At 38.6% G+C, this 17,812-nt stretch overlaps 1 protein-coding gene across 3 annotated transcripts in view; it reads left to right on the forward strand.

Annotated features, from left to right (window-relative positions):
- Positions 1 to 1,436: 1,436 nt before the first annotated feature.
- TDRD7 (tudor domain containing 7) overlaps positions 1,437 to 17,812 on the forward strand; it is a 120,388-nt gene continuing 104,012 nt past the window's right edge. The window contains exon 1 of one of the 3 annotated variants that reach the window (XM_074203432.1): positions 1,437 to 1,843. The gene's annotated coding sequence lies outside the window, so the exon portion shown is untranslated. Of the gene's footprint in view, positions 1,844 to 1,999; positions 2,139 to 2,623; positions 2,930 to 17,812 lie in introns of those variants that run through there. The other 2 variants (XM_074203431.1, XM_074203433.1) reach the window with 2 other exon arrangements.

Consider the following 17,812-nt stretch of genomic DNA (forward strand, 5'->3'; position numbering starts at 1 on the left):
TAATCTTCTATGTCATATAAGATTCATCTCTCATCTCTGTTCCTTTCTGCCAGCTGTCCCTCATGCCAGTACACTGTCTCTTGGAATCTAATTTCTTTCAATGTCAGCTTAATTATAGATAATCTGCAATACATATCACACACCGTATAATATATAATACACAGAATGTGTATACAATATATAATACTTATCTGTATATAATATTTATACAGACCACATACAATGCGTACATAACATATACTAACACACACTACATATCTGATACATATTACACATAGTGTGTATATAATATATATCACGATGTGTATATAAAATATAATACATATTTCAAATAGTGATATATATGTATGTATATATATATATATATATATATATATATATATCACACATCATGTGGGGCAGTTAGGTGGCAGTAGATGGAGCAGAAGAGGAAACAGGGGGTGGCTACGTGGCGCAGTGGATAGATAGAGCATGGGCCCTGGAGTCAGGAGTATCTGAGTTCCAATATGACCTCAGACACTTAATAATTACCTAGCTGTGTGGCCTTAGGCAAGCCACTTAACCCCATTTGCCTTGCAAAAAAAATTAAAATAAAATAAAGAAGAGGAGATAGAGTGCTGGCCCTGAAGTTAGGAGGACCTTAGTTCTGATCCAGCTTAATACACTAGCTATGTGATCCTGGGTAAGTCACTTCATCCTCTTTACCTCTGTTTCCTTGTCCATAAAATGAGCTGGAGAAGGAAATGGCAAATCAATCCAGTATCTTTGCCAAGAAAACCCCAAATGCGGTCACAAAGAATCAGACACAACTAATCAACAATCACACGGTGAGTATATAAAATATAGAATACACATTATACACAGTACATATATAATATAGATTATATATCACAGCATGTGCACACAATATGTCATACAATGTGGATATAATGCATACCATAGTGTGAAATATAGACTATATATCACACGGTGAGTACAGAACATGCAATACAGATGAAACAATGTCTATATCGTACCTAATCCATACCAATGAGCTTGGTATATCAGTGTTTATGTAATATACAACACATATCATACAATGCATATATCTAATACATAACTGTACACGCCACCTACTTTTATGTATGCATCTGTATCTACACGTCACGCCACACAAGCGTCACCTCGGGCAGGGTCTACAATGCGGCTCACAGTACGCAGCTAATGCACCTCACGTGCGCGCCGGCCACGCTCGCATCACCAAGCATGTAATTACAGTGCACAGTGTGGACACGTATGTCGGTGCGGGCACACAGAAGCCCCATCACCCCCACAAGCAGCCGCCCTGCAGAGTTCCAAAGCATTGTTTAAAACAATACGTGGACTTAAAAGCTCTGCTGCCTGCGTGTGCGGAGACGGAGATTCGGGGGGCGGTGACAGCGGGGGGGCGGGGCGGGCCCCCCATAAGTAGTGCACTAGACTCTGGGCCCACGAGCCCCGCCCCGCCTTCTCCACACGCCGGCTCTCCGGGCCCCGGGCCTCCCCGGGAGCCGGGCCTCCTGCGGCCCGCCGGCCTCGAGGGCACAACGGCCCGGTTCCCACTCACTCCGGCGCCCTCGAGCGCGAAGGGCGCGACCACGACGCGCGCAGAAACCGCTGGGTGGCGTCGGTTTCCCCCGCTGTCTCCAGCCAGGTCGGCTCGGCCGGCCAGGCCGCCGGGCCGCTCACTCCTCCCCAGCGCGCTCCCCTCTCCCGGCTTCACCCTCCGTAGTTGGTAGGAAAAGCGGACTGACAGCCGGGAGAGCCTGCGGGGCCGGACAAAGTCGCGCGTGCGCGATAAGCAGGCTAAGACGGCGGGGCGGAGGTAGAGAACGGCGGCAGTTTGCGCAGGCGCGCTGCGTGGGGGCGGGGCCAGCGCGGGGGCGGGGCGGAACGAGCGGAGATGCGGGGAGGGGTGGGGAAAGCCTAGGCAGGCAGGGGAAGGGTCTGGGCGGATCGGGGCGGGCCGGGGTGGGGTTAGAGAGCTCTTGAAGAGCCGTCTCCGAGGTCCGGGAGCCGGCCGTGAGCAAACCGAAATTGAAAGTCGTGGCCGGGGTGGCGACTGGCCCAGGCGGCGCTGACCACCGGCGCGGGGAAGGGTCCCCAGCGCACGGATCCAGGTAAGCGCCCGGCCCTGAGCCCCGCCGGCCAATGGCCATTCCCTTCCCCTCCATCTCCAGGGATACCGGCGCAAGCTCGGCGAAGCGGGCGCCGCCTACTGCGCTGCCCGGCCCGGGGTCCCGCTCCTGGGCTGGGAGGCTCCCCGGACCCGGGCTGGGATGGACCTCTCCTCCCCCCCATGCCCACACTTCCGCGGCACCTCGGGGGTTTCGGACCTGCCCGGGTGGGGCTCCCACTCAGGTAGCTGCCCCCCCCCCGGGGGACCTGCATGCCCCCCGCACTTTCCCTCGGCTTGGCGAGGGCGGCTCCCTGTGACGCCGCTCTGGGGGGCTCCGGGGCCCCGGGCTGCGAAATTGTCCTTGGGTAGAAACTGTCAGCGGGCCGGGGCCGGGGCCGGGGCCGGGCCCGGGGGGGGCGGGGCGAGGTGCAATTGCCTGCAGTCTGACTGGTGGGACTGGGGAAAGCTGTAGCCGGCCCGGAGCTGGACGCGGTCCCCAGGCAGAGGCAGCGCCCGAATGTAAATCCGTGCAGATTCATAATGCAACAATCCACACGGCTTTCGTGGGGTGGCGTCCGTCAGACAATGGCTTTAAACTTAAGGTTCGGATGAGGAGGTGGCGGGCGAGGGACGGAATGATTCAGAGCACGTCCAGGGAGGGACCTTTAGTCCTAACCTTCCCCTGATGCATCTAAAAAGAAGAGCCCGCCGGGCCCGGCTTGTGGACCGAGCCGGCCCCAAGAAGTGACTAACCTCCAATCACGGTCGAGAGCCGATTCGAATCTGATACAGGTGAATTGATTTTTATTCCCTGTATTCCTCTTGGAACTACTCATTTTGGGCTTGGGGTTTGTTGATCCGCCTTGAATTTTGCAGTTTGGAATCGTTGGGTCCCTTAACCTAAGTTTTAAGTATCTCAGGGCCAAAGAACTTTAAAGTTCTCCATGCAGTCTAAACCTGCTACTTCTCGAGTATTGTGTATTGGGCCAGATATAGCCTCCTCATCACTACTTCGGTCCCACTAATTACTGTATTGTGTTGGACTTTATTGATATGATTAAAATTGGCTGTAGAGAGTGTTTATTGGGCTTTTCGACCTTTAATTTAAGTCTCTTGATGTCTGAGACTCCCAGTATATCCTGGGTACTTGGTGAATGTGAGGCCAAAACTCCTTTCTAAGGAACACTCATACAATGACTTTGAATTTGAAGCAGCTCTGTTCATAAATCTTTAGGTATCGGAGATCCCATTGTCACAATAATTTGACTTCTTTGTTTCTGTGTTTCATAAAGTTGTAGAGCTGCAAGAGAACTGAGAGAAACTTTAGTTCCTCATTTGACAGATGAGGAAGCCTGAGTGATCAAGGATTGAGGCAAAACCTAGGCTTTCAGATGCTCAGCCTTTGCTCAGTCCACTAAACGCTGGCATTTTCAAAATCTCATCAATAGACAAATTTTCAGAAAGTACCCATTTTACAGTGAAATAAATGTTGCAGTAGTCAGTCATGCTAACTATTAGTGCATTTAAAATTTGGAGGTAGAAAGAGAAAAATGAAAAACCTCAAACAAATCCAAATGAAGTATGTCAACATCTAAGTGTTTTGATCACTGTTTCCCCCTCTGTAGCAGTTCATTTAATGAGGAAGTTATTTGGGTTTCCACCAGGAAAAATTAAAGCAGAAGAACCTATCACTTACTAGTGAAATATGTTCAAGTAAGACATACTATCATAAGTATATCTTAAATAGAAACTAAAAGTACCCAAATTAGAATTTTAGTTGTTTAACTAAAGGTAGAATAACTGCAATTGCATAGGTCAAAGTTCTCTCTTCTAAGCCCCTTCACACCCCTCACCTTAAATATAAGGAAACCAAGACCCAAAGAAGTAGTGGTTTACACAAGTGGTAAATGGCAGAACTTGATAGGATTTGACCAAGTCTCATGATTCCAAATCCACCATTCTTTTCTTACATTGTACTTCCTCCCAACACATGAATTTTGCCTAAGACTATTAGAAATCATTTGACAGATTCACAGCATGTTAACTTTGGGAAGAAATTTAGTCTAATTCCTCTCATTTTATATATGAGAAAATTGAAATCCAAGGGGATTGTAATTTGCTTACTGTTAACTCGCAAAGCTGAATCTCTAATTCAAGGCTTGTGACTCTATAATACAACACATTTGTCATTTATACCACACTTTTCTTTGATACTCAAAATTCAGTTTTATGAAAATGAAAACTATTAATATGGGGAAACAGACCAAAGGTTGGAAATACAAGAGCCCTTAGGGGCTAGTCTAATCTATCTAACTCATTTTACTGAGGAGGACACTGAGTTTCAGAACAGTTAAGTTCTGGGTTATAAATTAATAAATATAAGAGAAGGGTATAAAAGTTTGTGACTCTAGGTCCAACCTTCTTACTAATAAGGTGTTGCTTGAGCCAAATGTGATCCTACAAGGGTACCAGGGAGGCATAAACTGTTCCCAAACTGACAGGGCAATGCTCCAGCTGAAGTTACAGAGAGTGAGATACAAATGACTGAGTCTTGGGGAGTAACTTAGAGTTTTTAGACTTAATAAAACAAAGCAAAACATTTTTCTTTTCATCCTTTTTCACTTTTTAACACTTAGTCTTTAGGAAAGTGACTCAGTTTCAGACTAATTAGCTAAATTGCTGGAGAGCTACCTCCAGATAAAACCCAGGTAACAGATTTTAAATGCCAGAGATTTCAAATAATAGGATTTTCAAAAACTTTGTATTCAGGTGCATGAAACTTGCTAGGCCAAAGTTTGACTTAATTTCAGAGTGACAAACTATTTTGAATTTATGCCCAAGTCAAACTATTATTGATTTCCATTTTCCCACTATGTGAATGTCAGGGCTGTGGAGCAAAAGTTAGCTTGTTGTAGATCCAACAATCTCAGCAGCATCATGTGAGATTTCATTTTCTGAGACCAGCATTATAAAGAAGGGGTTATCTATTATCTTCTCTCCTCTACCCTACTCCAATTCTCCTCAAATCCAGGAGGGCCAAATGCCATCTTTTTTGTGATGTACAGAATTTCTGTAAGCTCACTTCTACTTAAACAGTAATTTTATGTATTTATGGCAAGTGTAATTGATGTTTGGAAATATGCTGGTGAGATGGATGATCCCATACATCAGAGTCAAACTCATTTCAGAAAATTATATTTCAGTTAAATTTCAGAAAATGTAATATTGTGTTAAAAGTTATTGTTTAGGAGTTTTGAGTATTAGAGGTTACAGTATTTAGAATCCTTTCTCTCTGGGGCATTTTTTAGATTCCTTAACCCACAAGTCCCTACTTAACCCTTGAAAAACAATAAACTGGAGTGAAATTATTAAGAGTGAATCAGGGTAGGGGCAGCTAGGTGGCGTAGTGGATAAAGCACTGGCCCTGGAGTCAGGAGTACCTGGGTTCAAATCCGGTCTCAGACACTTAATAATTACCTAGATGTGTGGCCTTGGGCAAGCCACTTTAAAAACCTTTAAAAAAAAAAAGAATGAATCAGAGCAAGATCACATGTAAAAGAAGAGGTAAATCATCTGACTAGAGAGGGCTATCAACATCAAATCTTTAAACCCAAGTAACAGAACCATCATCAGCAAGATTCATTTGTGTTTCTTTGCTGAACATGTGATTGATTGGTTAAATGATTGGACTTTTTGACTTTTATTTAGAAAGGGAGGTGAGAGAAAAGAATATAGATATGATAGTGAGACCAGAATGTGAAGTATGATCTTATCTCTCAAAGTTCTCAAACTTTATAACTGGTAAATTTAAAGTAATCAAAGAGGCTTCTTTTCTTGATGTATTGCTTAGAAAACTGATCCAACTCCAACTTTACATAAAATGCTTGGAAATGGAGAACAGATTAACATAGTTTTGAGAAGTTTTCACCAGGGTCAGTGACTGATAGTATTTCGACCTTTAAAAAAAAAGAGAGGTTTAAAATGATTTTAAAAAAATCTTCCAGATTTGAAAAAAATTTGGAAATCGCTACTCCAGAAATTTGTTTTAACAGAATAGTAATTGTTCTTCATATGAGTCAGAGGACCTGAGTTCAAATGCTGCCCAGCCATTTACCTGTGAACAATCCAGTCTCTTTATATTTTACTTCTCTTGTAATAGGAATTAAGATCTAAAGAGACTGAACTTGGATTAGATGGCCCCCAAGTTCCTTTGAGCCATGATATATTAACCTAAAAAAAACCTAAGTGCCTATTTATTGCCCACAATGATTTTTTCCTGGGTCTAAGTAATAAGATCCACTTTAAGATTTACAAAGTACTTCTTTCCTCCCAATAGCCGAATGAGGCAGGAAATACAAATGTGGTAGTGCCTAAAATTGAAATTCTCAATTTATATAACCTCTTTTGTATTTCATTGATTGAAATCCAGCACTGGTATGCTTCAACATTGATAGAGACGTTCCAGAGGAAAGTAGTGTATCAAAAGATCCCTGGTCCAAAAAGTTCAGTCAGAAAACCTTGGGTTTGAATCTTGGCTTTGAGATGAGCTCTACCACTATTGTTAAACCACTTAATTCAACATCTTTGAACTCCATTTCTTCATCTGTAAAATGTGGATAATACCAATATTATCTTCCGCACAACATGGTTTAATGTTCTGTGACTATATAAATTTGTGAACTATCCTAAATCTCAGAATACTACTACCAAGGCCTATAATTTTAATAAAAAATTATGATCTTTGGAGCAGCTAGGTGGTGCAGTGCATAGAGCACCAGCCTTGGAGTCAGGAGTACCTGGGTTCAAATCCAACCTCAGACACTTAATAATTACCTAGCCGTGTGGCCTTGGGCAAGCCACTTAACCCCATTGCCTTGAAAAATCTTTAAAAAAAATTATGATCTTTTAGAGTAGATTAGTAGCTCATTGTTATGGGTATTCCCTCCCTCTATACCTATGTTGTGTGACTTTTGGCTCATGTCCTCCTGTAAATTTACCTTAGAGAGCCCAAACAATATGCTGGGGACCTTCTAGTTTTCTTGACATTGCATGGATCACAGGAGAATTCCATTTTCACAAACCAACCCATTTTTGTCCCTAGTCAAGAATTTTTCTGAATTACTCAAGGACATGATCAGACTAATTGAAGAGATCCTTACATTGTTGTTGTTGTTGTTGTTGTTAGAATAATTCAGCACAGTTTTATATTTGATTGTAAAAACTACCAACTTTAAAAGGATTTTTTAAAATACTATGATGACTGGATTGCTAGAGGAAAGAAAGACTATGGGAACACCTGTTAGAAATCTAGTGCAGGGGCAGCTAGGTGGCGTAGTGGATAAAGCACCCGCCCTGGAGTCAGGAGTACCTAGGTTCAAATCTGGTCTCAGACGCTTAATAATTACCTAGCCGTGTGGCCTTGCGCAAGCCACTTAACCCCGTTTGCCTTGCAAAAACCTAAAAAAAAAAAAAAAAATCTAGTGCAGTAGTCCAGGTATCACTGTATTGTTGTTGTTTTAATCACGTCAGACTCTTCATGACCCCATTTGGGTTTTCTTTTCCAAAGAAACTTGAGGGGTTTGCCATTTCCTTATCCAGTTCATTTTACAGATAAAGAACTGAGGCAAAGAGAGTTAAGTGACTTTCCTAGGGTCACAGAGCTAGCCAAGGGTTTGAAGCCAGAAGACTCATCTTTCTGACTTTAGGCCTAGCTTTATGCCACCGTTATTGTATTAGGGTGTGGACTGTGGGAATAGAAAGGAATGCATTTGTGCTTAAATGTACAAGTTTTAGAGAGTTATGTTACTTATCCAGTCACCTACAACTAGTATGTGTTGACAGGACATAAAATGAGATCCCAAGGTCTTCCGATTCCTAGACTATTCTATTCAAATAGTCATAACTGGCTTGTGAATATGTAGGTGTATAAAGGTTATAAGTGGCTAATTTATCATTACGCAGCAAGTAACTGCCAGAGTTGAGATGGAAACCCAGCTTTCTCTCTCCCAAGCACTCTTTTTTTTTTAGATTTTTTTTTCAAGGCAATGGGGTTAAGTGGCTTGCCCAAGGCCACACGGCAAGGTAATTATTAAGTGTCTGAGGTCGGATTTGAACTCAGGTATTTCTGACTCCAAGGCCGGTGCTCTATTCACTGCACCACCTAGCCCCCCAACCCCCCCCCCCCCCCCCAAGCACTCTTAAGGGCAGAATCTCTTATGCAATTGTTGACTTGAATAGAATAAAAGGGGTTTGGACCTGATAGTATCTAGTCCCTTCCCTTTCTTAATCACTGTGAAAAACTTTTGTACAAAACAAAAATCAGTGCAGAATTAAGAAAAACAGTTTACTGGGGAAAATAGTTGTATTTTTCTCTTGAGTGTTATTGTTATTAAGTTCACCTAATTTTACTCCCTTCACTTAGCTTCAATTCAGAATTCATCAGTGTCTTCCCAGACATTATTTTTTATGTCACACTAATATTTCATTACATTTGTGTCTTTATTTCTTCAGTCATTCACCAATTGATGAGCATACCCCTGTTTCAAGTTCTTTGCTATAATAAAAAGTTTTTGCACATTTAGTTTTTTTCTTTGAACTTTTTTTTGGCATTTATGCCTCAGAGGTATCACCAGGGGGAAAGGGTATGTGCAGCATAATGAATTTTTGTGAAAGATTTTATTTATTTTGAATTTTACAATTTTTCCCCTAATCTTGCTTCCCCCTCCACAGAAGGCAGTCTATTAGTCTTTACATTGTTTCCATGCTATACATTGATCTAAATTGAATGTATTGAGAGAGAAATCATATCCTTCAAAAGGAAAAAAAAAATAAGAGATAACAAGATTACATAATAAGATGACCTTTTTTTTAAAATTAAAGGTAATAGTCTTTGATCTTCATTTGGACTCCACAATTCTTTCTCTGGACACATGGTATTCTCCATTGCAGATACCTCAAAATTGTGTCTTATTGTTGCACTGATGGAATGAGCAAGTCCATTAAAGTTGATCATCAACCCCCATGTTCTGGATCTGTTCATTTTGCTCAGCATCAGGTCAGCAGCATAATGAATTTTTAATTATTGTTCCAAATTGCTACCCAGAATAGTTGGACAATTCACAGGTCCACAGTGCATTATTGTACCACTCCTCCAATTTCTTTATTTTTGTCATCGTTGTCCATTAGGTTGGGTATAAAGAAATATTCTTATATATGTGTCTTTACCTTTCTCTTATTTATAAGTGATTTGAAGCATTTTATGTGATTGTTTTTTGATGAAATTTATCTGTTGGGATATGGATGTTGCTTTTATATATTTTTGTCAATTCAATATGTATCTTGCTTATCAGACCTTTATTAGAGATATTTGATGCAAAGATACTTTTTCTAGTTAACTATTGCCCTTTAAATTCTGCGTTGGTTTTGTTGTGCAAAACTTTTCTTAGGAGTATAGATTTAGACCTGAAAGGTTTCTTAGAAGTCCAATTACCTTACTTTACAAATGAGGAAATTCAGGGTCAGAAGTATTCAATAATTTGACCAGAGTAAAACAGCTAGTAAGTAATTAGAGTGGCATTCAAACTTCCAAATTATTCAAACTTCCAAACTTCAAAATTATTCTAACTTGCAAGTCCAACATTTTGATCACTATGTCATCAAAATTTTCATGAAAAAGCATTCTCATTCTTCTTTTTGATCAAGGACTGTCTCACTATAATATTTTCTCCTCAAACTTGTTTGATATGACCCTTCATATTTAGATCTTAAATCTATTTGGAGCTTATTCTAAACTCAGTTTCTTCCAGATTGCTTTTCAGTTTTCCTTGAAGTTCCCCCCCCACCCCCATATCGAGTTCTTGTCCCAGCTTCTGGGTCTTGTTTATATGATATGTTTCTCTGATCAACCTCTCAGGATCTCATTTCCTCATCTGTAAAATAAGAGACTTGGGAACTGGGGTTGGGGGGGGGGGGGTTAAGATGAATTCTAAGGTTCCTTCCAAGTGAAAATTTATGATCTTATGACCAACTTTTCTATTTTCTAGCCAATAACAATTTTTTTTTCCATGATTACTTTGAAGTATATTTTGAGCTTGGGACTTTTTTTCCTTTGCTTTTTTCATTGTTTCCCTTACATTTGTTCTTCCAAGTGAATTTTGTCTCTTTCTATAAAATAATACTTTGTTATTTTGGTATGACATTGAATTTGTAAGCTAATTTAAAAGCATTTCTATTCTATTGGCATAACCCAATCATGGGAAGTTAACATCTTTCCAATTATTTATTTTCCATTATATAATTACTTTAATTTCTACTGTATCTTGGTAAGTATACTTTTGTAGTATTTTATACAATCTTTAGTTACTTTAAGTGGAATTTTTTTCTCTTTTCCTTCTGTTCTGTTGTTGTATGTTGTTAATAATATATGGTATGATAGTGTTGTTTTTTTAATTGTATATTAGATCTTGTTTTCTGGGATTCCAGTACTGAGAGTATGTGAAAGAATTTCCCTGATGCAGACTATCTCTCAGACAAGGAAACTTTTAATGAAGGACGCTAGGGTACAATGGCCTCAGTTGGGGCTCTCTAGCAGGGGTCAGGGGTCTTTTGGTAGGTGCAAGGATATGGTTAAGGGGGTAACAGTTGGACTTTGAATTCCAGAGGGGGTCTTGGGTAAGATGCAAGGATGTGATTGGGGGTAGCTGGACCTAGGACACCAGAAAGACACTCAAGCAAGATGAAGACATGTTTGTCAGAGGAAATGCAGAACTTGTAAACGTGTTTTTTTAAATTAAAGATTTTATTTATTTTGAGTTTTACAATTTTCCCCTAATCTTCCCCCCCACAGAAGGCAATTTGTCAGTCTTTATATTGTTTCTATGGTATGCATTGATCCAAATTGAGTGTGATGAGAGAGAAATCATATCCTTTAGGAAGAAACAAAGTATAAGAGCTAGCAAGATCAGACAATAAGATATCAGTTTTTTTTTTTTTCCTAAATTAAAGGTAATAGTTCTTGGTCTTTGTTCAAACTCCATAGTTATTTCTCTGGATATAGATGATATTCTCCATTGCAGAGAGCCTCAAATTGTCCCTTATTGTTGCACTGATGAAATGAAAATCCATCAAGGTTGATCATCACCCCCATGTTGCTGTTAGGGTGTACAGTATTTTTCTGGTTCTACTCATCTCACTCAGCATCAGTTCATGCAAATCCTTCCAGTCTTCCCTGAATTCCCATACCTCCTGGTTTCTAATGTAACAATAGTGTTCCATGACATACATATGCCTCAGTATGCTAAGCCATTCCCCAACTGAAGGACATTGACTTGATTTCCAATTCTTTGCCACCACAAACAGGGCTGCTATGAATATTTTTGTACAAGTGATTTTTTATCCTTTTTCATCATATCTTCAGGGTATAGACCCAGTAATGGTATTGCTGGATAAAAGGGCATGCACATTTTTGTTGCCCTTAGGATGTAGGTAAACATGTTTTTTAAACAGTTTTTTCCAAAATTAATATTTCGGGGTTTAATATACTCAGAGTAGAGAGGACTAGGGTCTCATAACTGTTACTTTGTTGAAGTTATAGTTTCAGTTAATTTTTCATTGAATCTTTGAAAAAAGTGATCATTGTACTTTTTGCCTATGTTTATTCCCTCATTTTAAAAAATCTTGTCTTATTGCAATAGTTGATATTTCTAGAACTTTATCAAATTATAATGGTGATAGTGACTATCCTTGCTTTGTCCTTGAACTTATTGGCAAGTCTTTATGAAAATTCTTTTCTAAATAGGTATTTTCCAAATTGAATAAGTAAATGTCTGTTTATTCCTATGCTTTTAAATATTTTTAACATAAATCAGTCTGTAAACATTTATTAGATACTTACTTATATGTATCGGACACAGTGTTATTAACCTCTGAAAGAAAAAAAGATAGTCCCTGCTTTCAAGGAGCACATACTTTAATGAAAATTTGAACAACTCTGTACAAACAAACTAGCTATTAGAGAAATTGGAAATAACCATCAGAAGAAAGTAGGTATTATTATATTTATATTATATTTTATAAAATATTTTCTGTATCTAATAAGATTTTTATTGTTTTTGTTATTTATATAATCTTTTAATTTTCCTAATTTGACTTTTCCTAAATTTTCCAACTTCATATTCCTGGGACAAATCCAATCTTGTCAAAATATGTAATCATCTTATATTGCTACAACTTTTCCACTGATATTTTATTCCGCTAATTTGTGTTGCTATTGATTAGATTTATTGGTCAAAGATTTCTTTTTCTACTCTTTCTTCCTGGTTTTGGTATCAAGACCATATGGATCTCATTGGAAGAGTTTGGTAGGAATCATTCTTTTTTTGTCTCCAAGTGATTTATGTAATATTGGAGTTAATTGTTGTTTGAATAATTGATAGAATTTACTTGGTACTTACTATATGCTTTGCTTTTTTTGGCAATGAAGAGAAGTTGTTTGGAGTTTCTTTTTCTGAGATAGTTATTTAATCTTTCTTGACTTTCAGACTTCATTGTTGTTATAAAAATTATTCTCTTGTTTCTGCTCACTTTACATCAGTTCATATATGTGTAGTCTTTCCAGGTTTCTCCTAAACCACCCCTGCATTTTTTCTTTTGGCACAGTAGTATTCCATTAAATTTACATATCATAATTTTTTGAGGAATCAAGTCATTCCCTAATTGATGTGAACTTCACCCATTATCTAATTCCTGATATTGCAAAAAAGAGTTGCTATAATAAAAAAAAGTAGTGGTTTCCTCTTTCTTTGATATCTTTGGGGTAAAGGCCTAGGAGGTAGTATTATCTGCCATACATACACAATTTGATAACTTTGGGGGCATACTTGGATCCAGAATACCTGGACCAGTTAAAAGCCCCACCAAGAGTACATTAATGTGTTCATTTTATTTCCTGCAGTTCCTTCAACATTTGTCATTTTCCTTTTTGGTCAACTTTGCTAATTTAATAGTTGTGAGGTAGAACCTCAAAGTTGTTTTAATTTGCATTTCTCAAACTTAGTGATTTGGAGCATTTTTTTATATGGTCATTGATAGCTTTAATTTCTTCCTCAGAGCCTGCCTGTTCATATCCTTTGACTTATCATTTGGGAAATGTCTCTTACTCTGATAGATTTCAATCAGTTCCTTACCTACCTTGGAAATAAGATCTAATGATCAAAACTTGCTGCAAAAGAAGTTTTTACCCATTTACCTTCTAATTTTACTTTACTTCCCCAAAATTTTGTCTTGTTTTAGTTTCTCTGTCCTTTGTTTGGAAATAATTTCCCTTCTATTCTAATTTGTTTGGACCTTATTGTGATATAAAGTGTGAGATGCTTCTTCTATACCTAGTTTTTCCTAGGTTGCTTTTCCATTTTGCTAGCAGTTTTTGCCCTTGTAGCTTGAATATTTGGGGATTATCAAGCACTTCAAAATAGGTTTGATCTGTTATATGTACTTAATTTGTTTCACTGATCAATCTCCTTATGTTCATGTGTGTGTGTGTGTGTGTGTGTGTGTTTAAATGCTTCATTGAGTCTCTTTTGAAGTGGCAGCTCTATCAGTAGCCTTTCCTTTCCCAAGCACTTCACTTCCTTTAGTGAAAAAGCAAAAAACATTCAAATACAGAGGCATAATCAAGCAAAACAATTCCCATATTACCTGTGTTTGGCAACATAAGTCTCTTTCTGCACCTTCAGTCTCTCATCCCTGTTGAGAGGTAGTTGCAGGGTTTTGATCAGTGGTTATTTGGAGGTGTGGTTGGTATTAGGAGTGAAAGAAAGTAGAGAACAGTTAATATCATACCAAAAGGTTAAGGTAGAACTCCAGAAGAAGTTCTGGACAAGTGCTTCAGGTTTTTCTACTAAAGTAAGGGGACAACAGTCCTCCAGAAGGCATTATTTTAGCCTGGGGTTCATTATAACTTATGGTTGATAGGTTTTGTCCCTTTGGGGTTAGAAATATGAATGTGAACTCAGATTCTTATTTATTAAATTAATATAGCAATGTGTTAAGGTATGTGCATGTATACTCCTTAGCAAGCAATATAGTTTCATTTATATCCCTCAAAGGTAGGGTTAGACTTGCAGATACAAAATCTCTAAGAAGCAAAATATGACCGTATATGATCATAAAAAGGGTAGAAAAATATGGGGATGTACTTTATGGAAAAACATTGTAGTAGTTGTAATTTTGTTAGTCCTGACATAGGCAATTTTCCTTACCCAATATACAACTGATTCCAATAATTGTGTCTTCCAGAGTTTTAGAATGATTCACTCAGTACCAGAAAAAGGTTTAGGATTATTGAAAAATTTATCCCTTGAGGATAAAAAAATCTTTCCTGGTTGATAAAAAGAAACAATTTAATTTAAATAAATTCAACTATTCCATGGTTTAGGGGCGGGGGAAGAATGACATTAAAGATTGAACTGCATGTAGTAAAAGTATTTAAAAGTGCTTACTAGATTGAATAAACATTACAAGACTAAACAGGTAAACCAAGGTGGAGGTTAAGACTAAAACAAGGTGAGCAAGGATATTGGTATTGTTCACTTGCTGAGGGATCATTGGAGATTAAAATAAATAGCAGAGGTCTGAGTTAATGAGATGTTCAAAGTCCATGCAAATAGGTACTAGAAGGGTGAGTCAGACAGTCACATGATTAGGAATTCTAGAAGACCTGAGAGAAGTCAGAGGAAACAGGTCGGTGTCAGGACTCCAACAGGAACTCGAAGGACTGTGCTTTAAGACTTTTTTTCCTTTTAGTTACCCTCGTTCATCCTTTTCTTACTCTAGTCCAACCCAAGCTTGAGTGATCTTGCCTGGAACCACACAGTTTAGGTAGTGAAGAGTATGGGGAGCCACTTTCTCCATTCCTACCCCCCTGCCTCAATCCTCCTCCTGCTGACAGGCTGTCACATCGTCTGTCCTGTCACCTGGTACAGGCTCTAGTCATCCTGTACCTAGTTTACAAGTGTAGTTTATAGTTGTAGTCCTTGTCTCTCTACACCAGGTAGTTATATACTGTCCCTTCCTGTTTATCCATCTGCATTTTCCATTATTCCCAACAGGCATCCTCCTCCTACTCCACCCCATCCTCAGTCTTGGACTGAGCTTATGTTGAGCTTAGTGCTTCTTGTTTTTCCCTTCAATACCTATATTCTTCCTTTTCATCTAAATATATATTATCTTTCCTCCCTTCCTTAAGATGTTTACATTTTTAAATAGGCTTCCTGGCCCTCTTTGATCTCACTTTTATATGACCATTGTATACTACACAATTTAGCACTTTAATTATATCTTCTCTTGTGGTATCCTCTAATTATTTCAGGGCTATTAAGCTCAGTTCTTTCCAACTAGATTATGAATTCTTTTTAAGGTTAGGGTTAAAAGGCATATTGTAGCTGTTCAGCAAAGAACTTGCTTAGGAGGCTAGAGTTAGGGGGCTCATTGAATAGGTTCTTGGCTTGGAGTCAGGAAGACCTGAGCTCACATGTAATCTCAGATTCTTGGGACACTGGGCAAGTAATTTAACCTTTTTATACTTTAATCCATAGAAGAAGGAAATGGCAATCCACTACAGAATTTTTGCTAAGAAAACCCTATGGTCTATAGCTGAAGTGTCCAACTTTGTAGCTCTTCTGGGCCCCATATTCCAACAAAAGCCCCTCAAGGGCCACATACCCAATTCAGAACACATTCATGAGTACCGTGCAGCCCACACCGCCTATAAGCACTACAACAGATGCATAGGACCATATATATGGGCTTGCCAGCCTGGACATACCTCATCACAAAAAGTAAGACACTATTGAACAAAATATACTTAATTTTTTTAAAAGGAAAACTCTTAAGTAAATATATTTTTGTCTGTAATATTTTATCTGAACCTCCTTTCTTTCCTAAAAAAAAATTTTTCTCTTAAATCACCTCCATTTCTCAATGTTTTCCCCTCTCAGAAATCTATCCTTTATAACACAGTATTAAAAAAAGAGGAAAAATACTGGTTCATCAATTAGCCAATATGTTGAGATACACACACACACACACACACACACACACACATACATATACACACATACATATATATATGTATGTATATATATATATATATATATATATATATATATATGTAATGGGGCAACTATGTAGTATAGGGGATTCAGTGCCAGGCTTTGAATCAGAAAGACTTCCATTCATAAGCTCAAAAGTAGCCTCAGATATTTCCTAGATGTGTAATCCTGGGCAAGTCACTGAACCCTGTTTACCTCAATTACCTTATCTGCAAATCTTCCCATACTTCTCTTTATTCATTTTATGCATTGTAGGAGGTATACTTAAAGAAGATAAGGTTAGACAGCAGAGCTAAGTACCATTTATACAGCATATTGATTGTTGCAAAGGACTTTTCTGTAGAATTTTGAAAGATAATATAGTTTTTAGATGCACAGTGTTCAAGTTAAAAAGACAGTGAATTTAGGAGCTATGAACCTGGTAGACATTATTACCAGAAGTATGGGGGGGGGAGTGTTGAGAAGTTCACTGAGTATAAGAAACGTTAAGCTTTATGAAAGGAAGGAAATGGCAGGTAAAGGTGGGAAGAATTAAAAACGAGCCTTTTTTTTTTTGGAAAGGGGAAGCATCCCATCATTTTTACTCTTAACTTTTTAGAGAGATAGAATGGGAGCACAAACAGAATGGGACAAGATTGCTATGTACAGTAGCCTAAGAAATACAGTAAGGACAAGTTTAAGAACTCTGTTTCTTGGCACTGGGAAAGAGTAGTTGAAGGGACTATCTTTGAGTTCAGGATCAAACATCCTATGTTCTTTGCATTGGAAAAGCTACCCTTTTTATTTTAAAGATGAGAAACTAAGGTCTAGAGCAGGGCTCTCCAAAATGCAGCCTGCAGGCCCATGTGCCTGTAGTGCAATTTTATGTGATCCATATGTGGGTTTATTTGAATGCTTTAGTAAAACTGAGCTACCACAGAATGCTCACTAAAATGAAAAATGAAAATATATTGTCTTTTTTTTTCTAGAGCAAGATATAGTGATTAGGTTAGGTCATACAAAACAGCAGTCTCTAGATTCTGGCCTTTCCTCTTCCTATTCCAGTAGAGCCAAGAGGCTTGTTTTGCTTACTGTCCAACCTTAATGAAAGTAAGTCTGAGATAGAAAGGACCTACCTTCAAGAAGAATCTGGGGGGAAAAGAAAATAAAACTCATTAGGAGTTAGGGTTCTATTGGCTTGAAATTAAAATTTTTGTTCTTGTATAGATAAAATAACTCCAGGATTATGACTGGGATATAGGGGTGGATGGCAATAGGCTATTAAAATTGCTATATTGGATTATAATGAATTCTTTGGAATGGTGAGAGGTTACATATCTGCACTTCACAACTAACTAATATGTAATTTGTATTTGATAAATTGGTTTTGTACATTAAATGATCTCCTGAGGATGCTGCAATAAAGAAACACACTTTCAGAGGGGTACTTTTTTGAGGATTGAAGGGTGAATACCCTGTTCCTTATTTAAAAATTGATTTTAATCAATATCTTTTCTTTTTACATTGCCCAAATCAACTACTTTCCATCAATTCCTATTCCTCCTTTCAGAAAGCCATCTCTTATGAC

Source organism: Macrotis lagotis, chromosome X, assembly GCF_037893015.1.
Source record: "Macrotis lagotis isolate mMagLag1 chromosome X, bilby.v1.9.chrom.fasta, whole genome shotgun sequence".
NCBI classification, from domain to species: domain Eukaryota; kingdom Metazoa; phylum Chordata; class Mammalia; order Peramelemorphia; family Peramelidae; genus Macrotis; species Macrotis lagotis.